This window comes from Bos indicus x Bos taurus, chromosome 23, assembly GCF_003369695.1.
Source record: "Bos indicus x Bos taurus breed Angus x Brahman F1 hybrid chromosome 23, Bos_hybrid_MaternalHap_v2.0, whole genome shotgun sequence".
Classification (NCBI taxonomy): domain Eukaryota; kingdom Metazoa; phylum Chordata; class Mammalia; order Artiodactyla; family Bovidae; genus Bos; species Bos indicus x Bos taurus.
Window position 1 is genome coordinate 30,956,164 of NC_040098.1, and position 19,763 is coordinate 30,975,926.

Consider the following 19,763-nt stretch of genomic DNA (forward strand, 5'->3'; position numbering starts at 1 on the left):
ACCTTAAAATATGGAGAGTGTTCTGAATTATATGGATGGACCCAATACAACCAGAAGCATCCTTAAATGAAGGAAAAAGGATGCAGGAGAGTCAATGTGATCAATGTGAGAAACGCTAGACTGGCCATTCCTAGCTTAAAGAAGGGAGGAATCCATATGCCAATGACCATGGCAGCCCCTAGAAACTGGAAAGTGCAAGAAAATGAATTCTTCCTAGTGCCTCCAGAAAATAATGCAACCCTACCAACACCTTGTGATTTTCTCAGGGATATCCATTTTGGACTTCCAGTCTCCAAAAATGTAAGATTATAAATTCATGTTATTTAAAGCCACTAAGTTTCTGGTAGTTTGGAACAGCAGCAATAGGAAACCAATAAAACAACAAAATTTTTTTTAAGAAATTCACCAGCTGATTGTAAAACTGACATGGAAATGCAAAAACCTACACTATCCCCAAATCTTCTTAGAAGAACAAAACTGGAGGAATGACATCACCTGATTCCTAGATGTACTATAAAACTGCACCAATCAGGACAGTGCAGTATTGGCCTAAGCATACACAAATAGGTCAATAGAGAGCTCAGAAATGGATGTATAGGGTCAACTGACTTTGCAAAGGTGTCAAAATTTAATAAGAAAAAGATAATCTTTCAATGAATGGCGTTGAAATTACTGGATATTCTATGGAAAATACTGACGTTCAACTTCTACCTCACACCATACAGAAAACTTTAACTTGAAATGAATCCCTGACTAAAAATAAAAGCTAAAATATAAAGCTTCTAGAATAAAATATAGAAATATCTTCATAAGCTTAGAGTAGGTAAAGACTAATCATAAAAGAAAAATTCATGTGTTGAACTTTTTAAAATTAAAGCTTTGTCTCTTCCAAAGACACCACTAAGGAATTAGAAAAGCAAGCCATAGTCTAAGGTTCCTGCATATTCAGGATGATCTGTGCAATCACCAACAGACAGCACTGCCTTTGTGAAACTCTGGGAGTCCAATGAGACGTACCAGCACATCACTGGAGCAGAGACAAATACAAGATGGACACACTGATGAGGTTAAGAAGAACAGTTTTACTTTACTACCTACCACCTCTCCTCCAAGGTGTCACAGCTCAGTGCCAAAGGAGACTTCCTTAGCCTGTGATTTCTCCACTGGGAGAAAGTGAGAGTACCTGAGTGAGCAACCGGCTTCCCTAGCTATGCAACAAAGACACTGACAAACAAACAACTTCTTTCTCACCAAATTCAGTATGCTGAGATGTGCTGCAAGACTCGGGGAGTGGTGACCGTGAGGAAGGAAGAGCCTGAAAAAGCAGCAGCTAGGAGAAGGCAATGGCACCCCACTCCAGTACTATTGCCTGGAAAGTCCCATGGATGGAGGAGCCTGGTAGGCTGCAGTCTATGGGGTCACTAAGAGTCGGGAACTACTGAGCGACTTCACTTTTACTTTTCACTTTCATGCACTGGAGAAGGAGGTGGCAACCCACTCCAGTGTTCTTGCCTGGAGAATACCAGAGACGGGGGAGTCTGGTGGCCTGCCATCTATGGGGTCCCACAGAGTCGGACACGACTGAAGCTACTTAGCAGCAGCAGAACCCTTGGAGGGCAACAAAAAGATGCAGTTCCTACTAAATGCATTGCAGGCTCCATCAGCAAAAAAAGAGGACAAAAATTTAAAAAAAGTATGAAAAAGACATTACAACTGCTACCACACAAAATAGATAGGATCAAAAAACACTATACCAATAAATTGAACTACTTAGAAGAAACAGTTAATTTCTAAAAACATACAACCTACCAAGATTGAATTAGAAAGAAATATCGGTAGAAAATCTAACAGACCAATTACTAGTAAAGACATTGAATCATATATGACAAGCCCAGAGCAAACACCATACTCACTAGTACAAGGTTGCAAGCTTTTCCTCTAATATCAAGGGCAAGACAATGATGACCACTCTTGCCACTTCTATCAATATAGTTGGGAAATCCTAGAAAAGGAAAAGAAATGAAAAGCATCCAAATCAGAAAGTTAGAAGTAAAACTGTCTCTGCAGATGACATGATCTTTGATATAGAAAATCCTAAAGACCTAACAAAAAAAACTCCAAGAACTAATAGACAAATTCTGTGAAGTTGCACATAGAAAAAATACAGGCTATTTAGACATTCTCCACATATGTAGGGGAGTGTGTCAATGTATAAATTATATCCTAATGTAGGTATGTGATGAACACAGAATTCAAGACCATGATTCCCCTGGGAGTCGGGCAGGAAGACAGACTGGACAGTGTGAAGCCACATAGGCAGCTCTAAGCTATTAGAAAATTTTCAGCTCTTGAACAGAAGGGCAGGCTGAAATGTATTCACAATATTATCCTTAATTTATTGAAAATGAAACAGTGATTATATAGCTCATGAACCTAGAATTTTAATTATTCCATGATTTTTTAATCATATATCTTATTTCCTATGGACACACAATATCTAGACAATTGCCTGTATTTCTCCAACTTGATGTCTTACCTGTTGAATAATCCAAATTTCAATTAAATGTGTTATTTTAATAAATATGGTTTACATTATATTTATAATATTCAATAGTAACTTCAGTGCAATATATAAATTTACCTCTGAAATTAATTTCCATGGGAGAAATCTAAACAGAAAATGGATAGACCCCAAAATCTTAAGGGAACTTTTCATAAAATTGTTGTTTAGATAAGATTCTGACCATAGTCAAAGATTTGTTAATCACCTCTGTGGGGCACTAGTCCCCAAGGTCTAAATCACATCCACATAGTAGCCTTTAAAATTGCACACAAATATTTCCCTGCTACATCATTACGATTCTTGTAGTATACGCAGACCAACATAGCACTTTCTTTGTTTAATTAGGCAAAAATCTATCTACAAATGCATTTAACAAAAGTATACACTAAAAGACTACAAATATACTATCAAAAATACATTTAACAAAATCTAATTCTTCAACTCTTCAACCAGTCCTACATCTAGTTTTTCTCCAACATCCACATTAGATGGAGACCTCTATTTAATCTCAGTTCAGCTGTTGTATTTAAACATGAATGTGATTGTCATGTTATTAATAATATAAGAAACCGGTGGCTATTCCAATATTTCATAGGCTCAGTGACTTGCCAAACAAGTTTTCTGAATTATCAATGAAATGAAGGATCATCATAGTGTGCACAGGAGTACATCTGGACTACTTAAGAGCATGACAACTGTGAATTCTACCCTCATGAAAGTATAATTACCTTCTAATATTTTTTTCTTCTGGTAAGTATTCGCTGCTATCTCCAACAGAAGACATGGAGTAGAAAACAGATCCCAGGTAGCACAGATGTTAGATCTCAGTCTAACATGAAAGCAAATATGTGACAGATATGTGAGATAAAAATAAACCCTAATATACTAATTCCCTCTCAGGAATGAAGATTATATTAAAAATCAACAAGAGCAGTTAGTGAAAATTTTAACTTAGTAAATGTTCTCTATGCTGAGCATCTTACTAAACAGTTTATATGTAATATATCATTTAATTATCCTCACAAACCATTCTATGAAGCAGATGCTCTAGAATAACTATTCTGCAGATGAGGAAACTTTGGCTTAAAGAAGATAATTAGTTTGCTACATTCCACACAGTGAGAAGGTAGCTAAAGGGTGTTCTAATACCATAACTGATGGTCTGACTGAGTTGGGGGTATTAACTACTTTTATATTGTATTTTTCTGCTTTGTCTTTGCATGGTTACAGCAATGTACCATCGTACTTTACAGTTATAAAAGATCCATTTAAGATCTTTTTTAATAAAATTTTAGACAACTATGAAATGTTATGTATCTAGTTTTATCTCCATATCATTGTGTACGTTCAAATTATGTTTAAATATGTCTGGTTCATTTGTCTTAGATTTCACTGAAGAAAGTAAAATGTAAAGTTATGCTACATTATTAGAAACTGAAGTTCATACTCTGAAAAATGAAAGTGAGTTTTAATTAAAATATAGCATGCCTCTTTTAACATCTATCTCTTCATCTCATGTTCTAAGACTCCTTTTCACATCATATTGCCTTTTAAATTTAAAATGATATCTAAATTTTGAGACTTCAAGGCTTAAACCAAAATATTAAAAAGCATACAATAAAGCCTTATACTTGGGTTCACAAGATTAAATTACATAAAGTATAACTCCTGTCTTCACAGCACTTCTAACAAGGGGCCTTATATAATCCAAAGCTTAAATGAAGACTGTAATGTTTTCCACCTGCTAAAACTAGTTAAAATATTTTACAAACATTTTGTAAATCATAGACTGTCACTATTCTCTTCAACAGTGTAGCACACCTGGTGCACTGTGTTTACTTCTAAACTCACTATTCTGAGGCATTTGATAAACCATGGTGCATCCAATGGATTGCAACCAAAAGAGCACAGTAATTAAAGATCGTTCAGTGACTTATGCACTTGGTCTGGGAACATAAATGTAAGTGTATACTTAATAATAGATTCTAATATTAAAAGAGACTTAAAAGACATATAAAAATTCTTAATGAACCAAATTAAACAATAGTGTCTACAGATGCACATTTGAGTAATTAAACTAGTAAAATACAAGGAGGTGGTTACTATAAACATCAAGATAATGCATACTTTCAAGGACAGAGAAGGGTTATGACTGGAATGAGGCACAAAGAGAAGCTCCCAGGGTGGCTGTCAGCATTCTGTTTTTTGACCTCTGTGTCAGTTACAAAAATATTCACCTTAGCTGACCTAGCTTTTATTTTTCTTTCTGTATATACGGTTTCTTTAATAATAAAACTACCTTTATAAAGCTATGTTCAATTGACTTATTCTGTATTTATTTCCAGAAAAAAGAAAAAGAGCCAGTGCCTGGATGTTACAAAAGGCACCTTTGAGCTCAACGTAAGAAGTAGGTAAGAGACACTGATTTAAAGGAAAGAGGCTGCTTCATGTGCAAATGACTTTCCTGTTACTGAATTTATGAAAATAGGAGTGGAAGTGAATCTTCCTGTGAAAGGATTTTCTGTGCAGGATAGAAGGCTGGATTCATGGTGCCCGAGGTTCATTTCAACTCTAAAATTCTGTGGCCTTTTGATTCCCAAAACTATCTCAACCTGAAGTGGTCAAAAAAAGCCAAGTGCATTCTGTAATCAAGTCATTTTGGAAATCAAGTCCTCTCCTCCTTCTGAAGCTTATTGGTTCAATCTGTACACTGTATTTGAAAGTAATTTTGTGTACATAAGTATGATTGTGCACTTAAAAAATCATGCCAAAAAAATATTTAAGCATTCCAGTTTAGTTGTAGACCACATGGTGAATCACCAGCATGAAAAAGGAAATGAAGGATAAATAGAGTAACAATGATTTGGGGGCAGGTGAATATAGCTTTTCATTTATAGAATTAGACGAGAACGAAGGCTTTAGGCCTTCATTGGAAATCCTTCCACAGAAGGATTCACTTCCAAGTGTCTTCACAAATATTAACCTTCACAATATCCCTTCACATAACACATAGAGAACCTAGTAGACAGACTGGTTAAATAAATTGCCCAAGGACACATTGCTTCTGAGTGGTGAAGCTGGAATTTGATCCCAAGCACTCTGAGTCAAGAACTTGTGCTCTTAAGCAATCAGCTTAACTTAGTCTGACATCTACAGCATAGAAACTGGACACTCATAATTAAATTACATTTCCATTTTATTGAGAAAAACTACACCTCTATTTCATACTACTTAATAATAACAGTTCTTTCATCATGATTATAATATATAATGTTCTAACTAAAATGCTTATAAAAATGATATACTGTAGGTAATTTATCTTTACCTTATCTTACTATAACTGTAACAAATAGGTTGTTATTCTATGACCCAAAGACACTATAAATGCAAAGTATACATTTAGGTCTGAAGTTCATGGCTACAGATTATATACATTAAAGAATTCATAAACTAACTCAGTAATTAGACATTCCATCTGTTTAATGATATGATACCGTATCCAGACAAAGACTGATATAATTGTATCCCTTATCTATATTCTTTTAGAGTTGAAATTAGGTGATAGTTTTACCTATAGAGTTCCAAAGCAACCAGAGGATAAGCTCATGTAATTAGTAAATTCCATGGGGAAAAACAACTCATTGATTGTTTAATAAACTTCTTGTTTCAATTAACTGCCTTGTTAATTTTGCTGAAGGGACAGGTAAATAGGAGCTAATGCAGATTGCTACCATGTGTATGTGGGGACCAAAGCCTTCTGGAATTAGTTCAACTTTTAACTCTGCAACAAATCAATAAGACTGCTGAGATGGTGTAATAAGATTCATAAAGGTGTTCAAAGAAATCTATAGCATCTGTACACGTAAAGGTTAATTAAAAAGTATTTTTCCTGGCACCAAAAACACATTGCACAAAATAAAGGGCAGGATAGTGAAGAACATCAAAATTAATACAAGAACAACAGTGCAATGTTGAAAAGCAGGAAAAAGGGGAGGAGGATGCTGGTTGTGATGATAATTATTATTATGATTATAAAGGTTGAGATATAGACATTTGGAAGTGAATATGGAAACTAATTGTTAGCAAATGGTACAGCTTACCCCAGGAAAATGTCATTTAACTTTTACCTTAAGCTCAACAGCTTTGTAAGAAAAATATTGTGTGACTCAGTGGTCAAAAATTATTTTTAGAAGCATTCTGGGGAATTCCCTAGAAATCCAGTGGTTAGGATCCACGTTTTAACTCTCGGGGTCCCAGGCTCAATCCCTGGTCAAGGAACTAAGATACCTGAAGCCACATGGCATGGCAAATAAAAAATAAATAAATAAAACCACTATGGATATAATGAAATAGGTAGAGATTTTGGAAAATGAACACAGCAGATATGTTAAGAGGTGTTCCAAAATGGGAGAAAGCATGCAAATAAGTGACCTTTGGATATTCATGACAAACTTCAGAGGTTTTTAGTTCTACCTAAGGCTGACACTATTTTTTCTTCCCATTGTATAGCTTCCTAGTTTCTCAAAAGGAGCAATGGGAACCAGCAATGGAAGTTCCACAACAGACTTCATCCTTCTGGGCTTTTCTGATCGGCCCCAATTGGAACACATCATCTCTGTGGTTGTCTTCATCTTCTATATTATAACACTGGTAGGAAACACAACGATCATTCTTGTATCTTACCTAGACACCCAGCTCCATACGCCCATGTATTTCTTCTTATCCAATTTGTCTTTTGTGGACCTCTGTTACACAACTAGCATTATCCCCCAGATGCTGGTAAATCTATGGGGTCCAAAAAAGTCTATTACATATGGAGGGTGTGTGCTCCAGTTCTTCTTTGCCCTTGACATGGGAGCCACAGAATGTCTTCTCTTGGCTGTAATGGCTTAAGACCGCTATGCTGCTGTCTGTCAACCTCTTCACTACACAGTAATAATGCACCCTGAGCTTTGCCAGAAGATGGTGTTGACTGCCTGGTTAGGTGGTCTTGGCAGTGCCTTAATTCTTTGCTCTTTGACTTTGAAGTTGCCAAGATGTGGGCACCGGGAGGTGGATAACTTTTTCTGTGAGATGCCAGCATTGATCAAGATGGCTTGTGTCTATTCAAAAGTAATTGAAGTTGTTGTCTTTGCTCTTGGAGTAGTATTTCTTCTGGTACCTCTGTCACTAATTCTCATCTCATATGGAGTCATCACTCAAGCTGTCATGAGAATCAAGTCAGCAGCAAGGTGGCAAAAGATCCTTAATACATGTGGTTCCCACCTCACAGTAGTATCTCTGTTTTATGGAACACTCATTTATATGTACATGAAGCCACATACTAGTACCTTGCAAGATGAGGGGAAATTCCTTACTCTCTTTTACACAATTGTCACACCCAGCCTTAACCCTCTGATATACACTTTAAGAAACAAAGATGTAAAGAGTGCAATAAAGAGAATATTGTGGATTAAAAAAAATGGTCAGCAAAGTCATGAATTAAGTGGAAAAATCAGAGTGTAGAGAGTTAAAGAAATAATATTGACCTTTCCCAACAGAAGATCAATCAATATATTTATTTAAAGAGCACTTCTTGAGTGTTTACCATGTACCAAGAATTATACTAGGTACTGACTGTAAATAAATAGGAAGCAGGGATAAATGATAAGGAGACAGATAAATAAATATACATAAATAAAATGTAATTCATATATTTAAAAGCTTCAAGATTAATCAGGGACTACAGATAAATAAATAATTATGAAATGTGGGAAGTATAGCAATGTACAAAAGATTGAGGAAATATTATTCATAAGCATCTATTATAGATAAGATTGTACTGATTTTTTTCTTCCCAGACATATCACTTATATTAGAAATAACACTCTTTCATTCACCTGATTTTGCCAGAGGAGACTTTGTGGTGAAGACTAACAGCTCACCAACACCCATTCCACCTTCTGCCTCAAGTTTTAAAAGACCAGAGGGCTACTACGCTGGGGCTTCCCTGGTGGCTCAGTGGTAGAGAATCCACCTGCCAATGCAGGAGACACAAGTTGGATCCCCGGGTTGGGAAGATCCCGTGGAGAAGGAAATGGCAACCCACTCCAGTATCCTTGCCTTGGAAATCCCATGGACAGAAAGTCTGGTGGGCTACAGTCCATGGGGTCACAAAGAGTCAGACACAACTTAGCGAATAAACAACAACTACAAGTTGACCATTTATACAGAAGTAACAAAAAGGGCTATTCCTTATTTAACACTATCTGCTTGCACTTTCGCTTTATAATGTTCTTTCTTTTCTTGAATTATAGTGGTCAATTAAGTTCAGTCACTCAGTCGTGCCCGACCAATTGTGACCCCATGGACTGCTGCTCATCAAGCTTCCCTGTCCATCACCAACTCGCAGTAGTAGATGGTAATTTGGGGGGAAGGTTTTGATGCTCTTCCTTGACAAAACAAAAATTTAGTAATCATATGTTTAATCTCATTTTTACTTTGTTTTACTAGTAAGTACATTCAAAATCTGGGAATCTCTATGCTGGAGAATAAATTAAACTTCTCTACAAGTTGATAATTTAAGAGATTGAAAATCATCTCTGCAAATGAAAGAGTCTTCACATCTACAGTGCCACTGCTATGTCATTTCAAGTGCAAATGAATCCACCATCTGTCTGAAGGATCAAATATTTGGGAAAAACTGACATTAGACTATTTCTCACCTGTACTTCCAGTTCTGTTAAACAAAGGCAAACCTTTGTTAGGAAAAGCAATTCCTTTGTGAGAAAGAATATTAGCTACTTGACATTTGTCAGAAACATCAGATACTTTTTGAAGAAGACACTAATTATTACCACTACTCTGTAAAAATATAGATTTTTCTTTGGAGTTGAGGATTTAAGAGAATTTATAATTTTTTTAAGATACAGTAGTATCATCAAAGGAAATAACATCAAAGAATAACATAACTTTAACATATCTTTATCTAATATTTTAAGTGCACATTCACAGTAGCCACATGAAAATGATGGGTTTTAAGTTCTTGTGCGCCAACCAAAATATCAAAGAAAGGATTCCATCCTTGCTGTCCTGCTGGTAAGAAACATTTCATGAAATTAAATATGGCCCATTAGTTTTCTTCATTGTCATTATTTTGCAATTTATTCATCAGCCCCCAATAGCAATATTAACAGAACGTTGTCTCCATTTTGCACTGCCTTTCCCCCAGAACGATCTCCAAACCTGAAATTCCAAAAATGAGTTTATATCAGTTCGCTTACCCGACCAGGAAAGGACTGGTATCTAAGTTCACTACTGCCATTTCGGCTTACTGCCACAAGGTGGTGCTATGAAAAATGGTCCTTCAAGATATAAGCCCTGACATTCTATTAAGAGCTAAGAAGGTCACAGCGCTTCTTATAAGGAAACTGACTCTCCCCTTTGCTTTTTCATAACAATTCTGTAGCAGTGAGCCCGGCCTTCAGTCTCCCTTAGTGGCAGATTTTTGTTTCCAGATTTTCCAGTTCGAAATTCACCCATCTTCATCAGACGACCTGCAGCCCATTAACTCTGGCCGAATTTGCTTGGGCATGAGGTTCTTGAGGCCCGGATCACTTTACTCTCTTTTGCGTTCCGGATCCCCATCTTCATAGGGTCGGACAAATTTTCCTTCATCAACCAATCCTCCAGCCTACACCTAGCTCTCCAGACACACACACACACTTTTATAATTAATCACACTCTTTCCTGAGAAGATGGCAAACTCTACCCACATCCTCTCAATATCCCCAGCATGTCTAATTCATAAATTTGCTGCAAGAATGTGGTGCAACAGGCATTAGGATAAATACAGCAACATCACACAGTGAGAACCAAAGAACAAGATTTATTGGGGAAACACAGGAAACCAAGAGTCAGGAACAAGAGGCAAAGTACTTCCACCCTCTCATAATCTCTCATAATCAGGGAGAGGAGAATCAGTGTCAGGGTCAAGCTGCTCTAGTCCTGACACAACTGTTCTACCTTCTCAAAAGGTAAACTTGAATTCTACTTCTTAGTGAGACATCAAGACTACTTGGTTGCCAGGCAGTCTGGGTTTAGATGACAACTGTTTGAGGAAGGCCAGCTGCCTAGCACCTGAAGACCATGGATGCCTGGAAAGTTGGAGCCTATCCTGTTAGGGTGTATAAGGCTCTTGTTCAGTGGAAAACTGAGTTTAAGTGCACCCCTTCCCTCCAAAAAGAGGGGGAAACCCCAGTTCCAGCTAGCTCCTTTCCTAGGCAACCTAGAGAGAGATCTCAGGATCACTTTTGAGTACTTCTATTCATTGCCACACAGAGGATTAAGAAAAATATTTCACATAGTGTTAGTATAGTCTGTAATTAGTATAGTCTGCAATTAAAGTTCTCAATAAATATTAACTACTGTAATTAGTTCTATTTGACTATTATTCCTTTTATATAAACCATTAGGAATCTCATATGGGAAGATGATCAGAAGCAATTGATGGGGATGGACTTAGTCTTTTTTGACTCCATTAGCAAAAATAAAAAAATATCTAGGAGTACCTCAAACCTCACCCTCAACTCTCTGTGTGTAAATTGGACTTAAACTATACACTAAACCAGATGGACTTAATGTTTACAAAACATTCCATCCAAGAATAGCAGAACACATATTCTTCTCAAATACCCATGAATATTCTCAAGGATAGATCATAAGAACTAATATTGTTAAAATACCCATACTACGACCCAAGGTAAACTACAGATTCAATACAATCCCTATCAAAATTTCAATGGTATTTTTCACAGAAATAGAAGAAACAATTCAACATTTGTGTGGAACCATAATGAACCTAAATAGCCAAACCAATCTTGAAACAACAAACTAGGAGGCACAACACTTCCTGATATTAAACTATACTACAAAGCCATAGTAATCAAAACTGTATGGTATAGGAATTAAAAACAGACACATAGGTCAATGGAACAAGAATAGAAAGCCTAGAAATAAACTCATACATATACAGAGAATTAATTTACAATAAAGGAGCCAAAACCATGCAATGACCAAAGGACAGTCTCTTCAATAAATGATCCTGGAACAACTGGATAGCCACATGCAAACAAATGAAATTAGACTTCTCACAATACTTAACTCAAAGTATTACACCCCTGACAATCATTAACTCAAAGAAGGATTGAAGACTGAAATTTCATGACCTGACCATAAAACTCCTAGAAGAAAATATAGGGGAAAATGAATGGTTGTTTTGGATATGACACCAAAAGCACAGTAAAAAAAAAAAAAAAAATGCAAAGACAACCTATGAAATAGGAGAAAATTTGTAAAATATATATCTACTAAGAAGTTAATATATAAAATATATAAGGAACTCATACACTCAACTGCAAAAAAAAAAAATTATTCAATTTTAAAATAGACTGAGTACCTGAACAGATATTTTTCCAAAGAATATATACAAATGGCCAAAGGTACATGAAAAGATGCCCAACATCACTAGTTACTGCTGCTGCTGCTGCTGCTAAGTCACTTTAGTCGTGTCCGACTCTGTGTGACCCCATAGACAGCATCACACCAGGCTCCCCCATCCCTGGGATTCTCCAGTGGGTTGCCATTTCCTTCTCGAATGCACGAAAGTGAAAAGTGAAAGTGAAGTCACACAGGTGTGTTTGACCCTCAGCGATTCCATGGACTGCAGCCTACCAGGCTCCTCCGTCCATCAGATTTTCCAGGCAGGAGTACTGGAATGGGGTGCCATTGCCTTCTCTGCCACTAGTCACTAGGAGAATGCAAATTAAAACCACAATGAAATATCACCTCATATCTGTCAGAATGGCTATTATTAAAAAGCCAACACAAATAACATGTGAGGGTAAGGATATAGAGGAAACAGGAACCCTGTACACTACTAGTAGCTATGTAAACTGGTATAAACCATTATTTTTAAACATATAAGAGTTCTTCAAACATTAAAAATAAAGGAGGAGCTAAGATGGCAGAGGAGTAGGACAGGGAGAACATTTTCTCCCCCACAAATTCATCAAAAGAACATTTAAACGCCAAGTAAATTCCACAAAACAACTTCTGAATGCTGGCAGAGGACATTAGGCACCCAGAAAAGCAACCCAAGTCTTCAAAAGGATGTAGGAAAAAATATAAAAGACAAAAAAAAGAGACAAAAGAGGGAGGGACAGAGTTCTGTCCCGGGAAGGGAGTCTTAAAAAGAGAGAAGTTTCCAAACACCAGGAAATCTTCTCACTGCCGAATCTGTGCCAAGCCTTGGAAGCACAGAGGGCAACATAACAGGGAGGAAAAATAAATAAACAATTAAAAACCACAGGTTACGAGCCCTACGGTAACTCCCCCAGTGCAGAAGCAGCGCAGACGGCTGCACACGCAACGAGAAAGAGGGGGCTGGGCAGGGAGGCGTGGCGCAGGCTGCATCACTTAGAGTAAGGATCTGGCCTGAATACCCCGAGCGCTATCTGAGCAAAATAATTTGGGCTAGCAAACCAGACTGTGGGATATCTACCACGCGAAAAGCCAGCCCTAACCTAAGACACCGCCAGGCCCGTGCACGGAACAAAGGACTGAACAGAGATAGCCGGCTACAGACCATCCCCCTCCAGTGACAGGCAGCCAGAGCTGGAAGAGGGCATTCGCAGCCCCAGAGAGACATTATCTATAAAACTGTAAGCAGGCTTCTTTGCTAACTAAAACTTGGGGGTCTGGATGGTCAACATCCGCCTGAGAAGGTGCGCCGGTTGTATACCTAGATAACTGAGCGGTGGGGAGGCGATAAGTCGCAGCAGTCGCGCTCGCCAAACACCTCATCACCTGAGCTGCTTGGACCTGGGAAGGGCACAAAACGCAGGCCCAACCGAGTCTGCGCCTCTGAGGACTCCCCGAGTGCCTGCACCTCAGTGGCTTGGACCTGGGAGGTGCAAGCAGCCCAGGGCCGGCCACAGATGGTTCCCGGCGGAGCAGCCTAGAGCCTGAGCAGTGTGGGCAGGGAGGCTACACGCGCCGTGAGTGAGGGCAGACCCAGTGTGGCTGAGGCACTGCAAGCACACGCCAGTGTTATTAGTTTGCAGCATGCCTCCCTCCCCACAGCGCAACTGAACAAGTGAGCCTAAAAAAAAAAAAAAAAAGTGTCCTCCACCGTCCCCTTTGTGTCAGGGCGGAAACCAGACACTGAAGAGACCAGCAAACAGAAGAAGCTATAACAGAGGGAACCGCCTTGGAAGCTACAGGCAATAGATTAAAACCCTGTGGTTAGTACCGACTACATAGGAAGGGGCCTATAGATCTTGAGAAATATAAGTCGGACCAAGGAACTACCTGAAAATGAACTGAACCCACAATATCCACAACAAAACTAGAGAAAGTCCTAGATATATTTTTACTATTTTTACGATCATTCTTTCTTTTTTTTTTAAATTTTTTAAAGAATTTTAAGTCCTCTATTATTCCTTTAATTTTCACTTTTATAACCTATTACTTAGCAAAAAAAAAAAAAAAGACCCTTTTTTCTTTAAAGCAAACTTCATATATATATACTTTTATAATTTTTTTGACTTTTTTTTCATCTTTTCTTTAATATTGCATTTTTGAAATTCCAAACTCTACTCTAGATTTTTAACTTTAGCTTTTTGGTATTTGTTATCAATTTTCAACCTATATTTTTTTAATATAAATTTGTGACTTTTCTTTTCTCTCTTTCTTTCTCTTCTTTTATATAACATTGTATATCTGAAATTCCAAAATCTACTCTAGATTTTTAATTTATGCTTTTTAGTATTTGCTGCCAATTTTGTACCTTTAAGAACTCAATCTTCAGGACTCATTTTTCACTAGGGAACGAGATTACTGGCTTGACTTCTCTCTCTCCCTCTGGACTCTCCTTTTTCTCCACCAGGTCGCCTGTGTCTCCTCCCTAACCCCTCTCTACTCTACCCAACTCTGTGAATTTCTGTGTGTTCCAGATGGTGGAGACCACTTTGGGAACTGATTACTGTCTGGATCTATCTCCCTCCTTTTCATTCCCCCCTTTTATCCTCCTGGCCACCTCTGTCTCCTTCCTCCTTCTTCTCTTCTCTGTATAACTCCATGAACATCTCTGAGCAGTCCAGTTGTGGAGTACACATAAGGAAGTGATTACTGGCTAGCCCACTCTCTCCTCTATTGATTCCACCTCATCTTATTCAGGTCACCTCTAACTCCCTCCTCCCTCTTCTCTTCTCCATGTAACACTGTGAACCTCTCTGGGTGACCCTCATGGTGGAGAAACTTTTCATCTTTAACGTAGATGTTTTATCAGTGGTGCTGTATAGAAGGAGAAGTTTTGAAACGACTGTAAAAATAGGACTGACAACTGGAAGCAGGAGGCTTAAGTTCAGACCCTGACTCCAGGGAACTCCTGACTCCAGGGAACGTTAATTGACAGGAGCTCATCAAATGCCTCCATACCTACACTGAAACCAAGCACCACACAAGGGCCAACAGGTTCCAGGGCAAGACATACCAAGCAAATTCTCCAGCAACAAAGGAACACAGCCCTGAGCTCCAAGATACAGGCTGCCCAAAGTCACCCCAAAACCATAGACATCTCATAACTTATTACTGGACACTTCATTGCACTCCAGAGAGAAGAAATACAGGTCCACCCACCAGAACACCGACACAAGCTTCCCTAACCAAGAAACCTTGACAAGCCACCTGTACAAACCCACACACACTGAGGAAATGCCACAATAAAGAGAACTCCACAAACTGCCAGAATACAGAAGGGACACCCCAAACTCAGCAATTTAAACAAGATGAAGAGACAGAGGAATACCCAGCAGATAAAGGAACAGGATAAATGCCCACCAAACCAAACAAAAGAGGAAGAGATAGGGAATCTACCTGATAAAGAATTCTGAATAATGATAGTGAAATTGATCCAAAATCTTGAAATCAAAATGGAATCACAGATAAATAGCCTGGAGACAAGGATTGAGAAGATGCAAGAAAGGTTTAACAAGGACCTAGAAGAAATAAAAAAGAGTCAATATATAGTGAATAATGCAATAAATGAAATCAAAAACACTCTGGAGGCAACAAATAGTAGAATAACAGAGGCAGAAGATAGGATTAGTGAATTAGAAGATAGAATGGTAGAAATAAATGAATCAGAGAGGAAAAAAGAAAAACGAATTAAAAGACATGAGGACAATCTCAGAAACCTCCAGGACAATATTAAACACTACAACATTTGAATCATAGGGGTCCCAGAAGAACAAGACAAAGAGAAAGACCATGAGAAAATACTTGAGGAGATAATAGTGGAAAACTTCCCTAAAATGGGGAAGGAAATAATCACTCAAGTCCAAGAAACCCAGAGTGTCCCAAACAGGATAAACCCAAGGCGAAACACCCCAAGACACATATTAATCAAATTAACAAAGATCAAACACAAAGAACAAATATTAAAAGCAGCAAGGGAAAAATGACAAATAACACACAAGGGAATTCCCATAAGGATAACAGCTGATCTTTCAATAAAACTCTTCAAGCCAGGAGGGAATGGCAAGACATACCTAAAGTGATGAAAGAAAATAACCTACAGCCCAGATTATTGTACCCAGCAAGGATCTCATTCAAATATGAAGGAGAAATCAAAAGCTTTACAGACAAGCAACAGCTCAAAGAATTCAGCACCATCAAATCAGCTCTCCAACAAATACTAAAGGATATTCTCTAGACAGGAAACACAAAAACGGTGTATAAATTCAAACCCCAAACAATAAAGTAAATGGCAATGGGATCATACTTATCAGTAATTACCTTAAATGTAAATGGGTTGAATGCCCCAACCAAAAGACAAAGACTGGCTGAATGGATACAAAAACAAGACCCCTACATATGTTGTCTACAAGAGACCCACCTCAAAACAGGGGACACATATGGACTGAAAGTGAAGGGCTGGAAAAAGATTTTCCATGCAAATAGGGACCAAAAGAAAGCAGGAGTAGCAATACTCATATCAGATAAAATAGACTTTAAAACAAAGGCTGTGAAAAGAGACAAAGACGGTCACTACATAATGATCAAAGGATCAATCCAAGAAGAAGATATAACAATTATAAATATATATGCACCCAACATGGGAGCACTGCAATATGTAAGACAAATGCTAACAAGTATGACAGGAGAAATTAACAATAACACAATAATAGTGGGAGACTTTAATACCCCACTCACACCTATGGATAGATCAACTGAACAGAAAATTAACAAGCAAACACAAACTTTAAATGATACAATAGACCAGTTAGACTTAATTGATATCTATAGGACATTTCATCCCAAAACAATGAATTTCACCTTTTTCTCAAGCGCACATGGAACCTTCTCCAAGATAGATCACATCCTGGGCCATAAATCTAGCCTTGGTAAATTCAAAAAAATTGAAATCATTCCAAGCATCTTCTCTGACCACAATGCAGTAAGATTAGATCTCAATTACAGGAGAAAAATCTATTAAAAGTTCCAGCATATGGAGGCTGAACAACACGCTGCTGAATAACCAACAAATCACAGAAGAAACCAAAACAGAAATCAAAATTTGCATAGAAACAAATGAAAATGAAAACACAACAACCCAAAACCTGTGGGACACGGTAAAAGCAGTCCTAAGGGGAAAGTTCATAGCAATACAGGCATACCTCAAGAAACAAGAAAAAAGTCAAATAAATAACCTAACTCTACACCTAAAGCAACTAGAAAAGGAAGAAATGAAGAACCCCAGGGTTAGTAGAAGGAAAGAAATCTTAAAAATTAGGGCAGAAATAAATGCAAAACAAACAAAAGAGACCATAGAAAAATCCACAAAGCCAAAAGCTGGTTCTTTGAAAGGATAAATAAAATTGACAAATCATTGGCCAGACTCATCAAGAAACAAAGGGAGAAAAATCAAATCCATAAAATTAGAAATGAAAATGGAGAGATCACAACAGACAACACAGGAATACAAAGGATCATAAGAGACTACTATCAGCAATTATATGCCAATAAAATGGACAACGTGGAAGAAATGGACACATTCTTAGAAAAGTACAACTTTCCAAAACTGGACCAGGAAGAAACAGAAAATCTTAACAGACCCATCACAAGCACGGAAGTTGAAACTGTAATCAAAAATCTCTCAGCAAACAACGGCCCAGGTCCAGACGGCTTCACAGCTGAATTCTACCAAAAATTTAGAGAAGAGCTAACATCTATCCTACTCAAACACTTCCAGAAAATCGCAGAGGAAGGTAAACTTCCAAACTCATTCTATGAGGCCACCATCACCCTAATACCAAAACCTGACAAAGATCCCACAAAAAAAGAAAACTACAGGCCAATATCACTGAGGAACACAGATGCAAAAATCCTTAACAAAATTCTAGCAATCAGAATCCAACAACACATTAAAAAGATCATACACCATGACCAAGTGCGCTTTATCCCAGGGATGCAAGCATTCTTCAATATCCGCAAATCAATCAATGTAATACACCACATTAACAAATTGAAAAATAAAAACCATATGATTATCTCAATAGATGCAGAGAAAGCCTTTGACAAAATTCAACATCCATTTATGATCAAAACTCTCCACACAGCAGGAAAAGAAGGAACATACCTCAAAATAATAAAAGCTATATATGACAAACCCACAGCAAACATTATCCTCAATGGTGAAAAATTGAAAGCATTTCCTCTAAAGTCAGGAACAAGACAAGGGTGCCCACTTTCACCATTACTATTCAACATAGTTTTGGAAGTTCTGGCCACAGCAATCAGAGCAGAAAAAGAAATAAAAGGAATCCAAATTGGAAAAGAAGAAGTAAAACTCTCACTGTTTGCAGATGACATGATCTTCTACATAGAAAACCCTAAAGACTCCACCAGAAAATTACTAGAACTAATCAATGATTATAGTAAAGTTGCAGGATACAAAATCAACACACAGAAATCCCTTGCATTCCTATACACTAATAATGAGAAAACAGAAAGAGAATTTAAGGAAACAATTCCATTCACCATTGCAACAGAAAGAATAAAATACTTAGGAATATATCTATCTAAAGAAACTAAAGACCTATATATAGAAAACTATAAAACACTGGAGAAAGAAATCAAAGAGGACACTAACAGATGGAGAAATATACCATGTTCATGGATCGGAAGAATCAATATACTGAAAATGAGTATACTACCTTAAGCAATTTATAGATTCAATGCAATCCTTATCAAGCTACCAATGGTATTCTTCACAGAGCTAGAACAAATAATTTCACAATTTGTATGGAAATACAAAAAACCTCGAATAGCCAAAGCTGTCTTGAGAAAGAAGAATGGAACTGGAGGAATCAACCTACCTGACTTCAGGATCTACTACAAAGCCACAGTCATCAAGACAGTATGGTACTGGCACAAAGACAGAAATATAGATCAATGGAACAAAACAGAAAGCCCAGAGATAAATCCACACACATATGGACACCTTATCTTTGAAAAAGGAGGCAAGAATATACAATGGATTAAAGACAATCTCTTTAACAAGTGGTGCTGGAAAACTGGTCAACCACTTGTAAAAGAATGAAACTACACCACTTTCTAACACCATACACAAAAATAAACTCAAAATGGATTAAAGATCTAAACGTAAGACCAGAAACTATAAAACTCCTAGAGGAGAACATAGGCAAAACACTCTCTGACATACATCACAGCAGGATCCTCTGTGAACCACCTCCCAAAATATTGGAAATAAAAGCAAAAATAAACAAATGGGACTTAATTAAACTTAAAAGCTTCTGCACAACAAAGGAAACTATTAGCAAGGTGAAAAGACAGCCTTCAGAATGGGAGAAAATAATAGCAAATGAAGCAACTGACAAACAACTAATCTCAAAAATATACAAGCAACTCCTACAGTTCAACTCCAGAAAAATAAATGACCCAATCAAAAAATGGGCCAAAGAACTAGATATTTCTCCAACGAAGACATACAGATGGCTAACAAACACATGAAAAGATGCTCAACATCACTCATTATCAGAGAAATGCAAATCAAAACCACTACGAGGTACCATTTCACGCCAGTCAGAATGGCTGCAATCCAAAAGTCTACAAGCAATATATGCTGGAGAGGGTGTGG

The 19,763-nt window shown here is 37.5% G+C and overlaps 1 pseudogene; it reads left to right on the top strand.

Moving 5' to 3' along the window:
- The first annotated feature begins 6,540 nt into the window (after positions 1–6,540).
- LOC113881631 lies at positions 6,541–8,295 on the top strand (annotated as a pseudogene).
- The last annotated feature ends 11,468 nt before the right edge of the window (positions 8,296–19,763 follow it).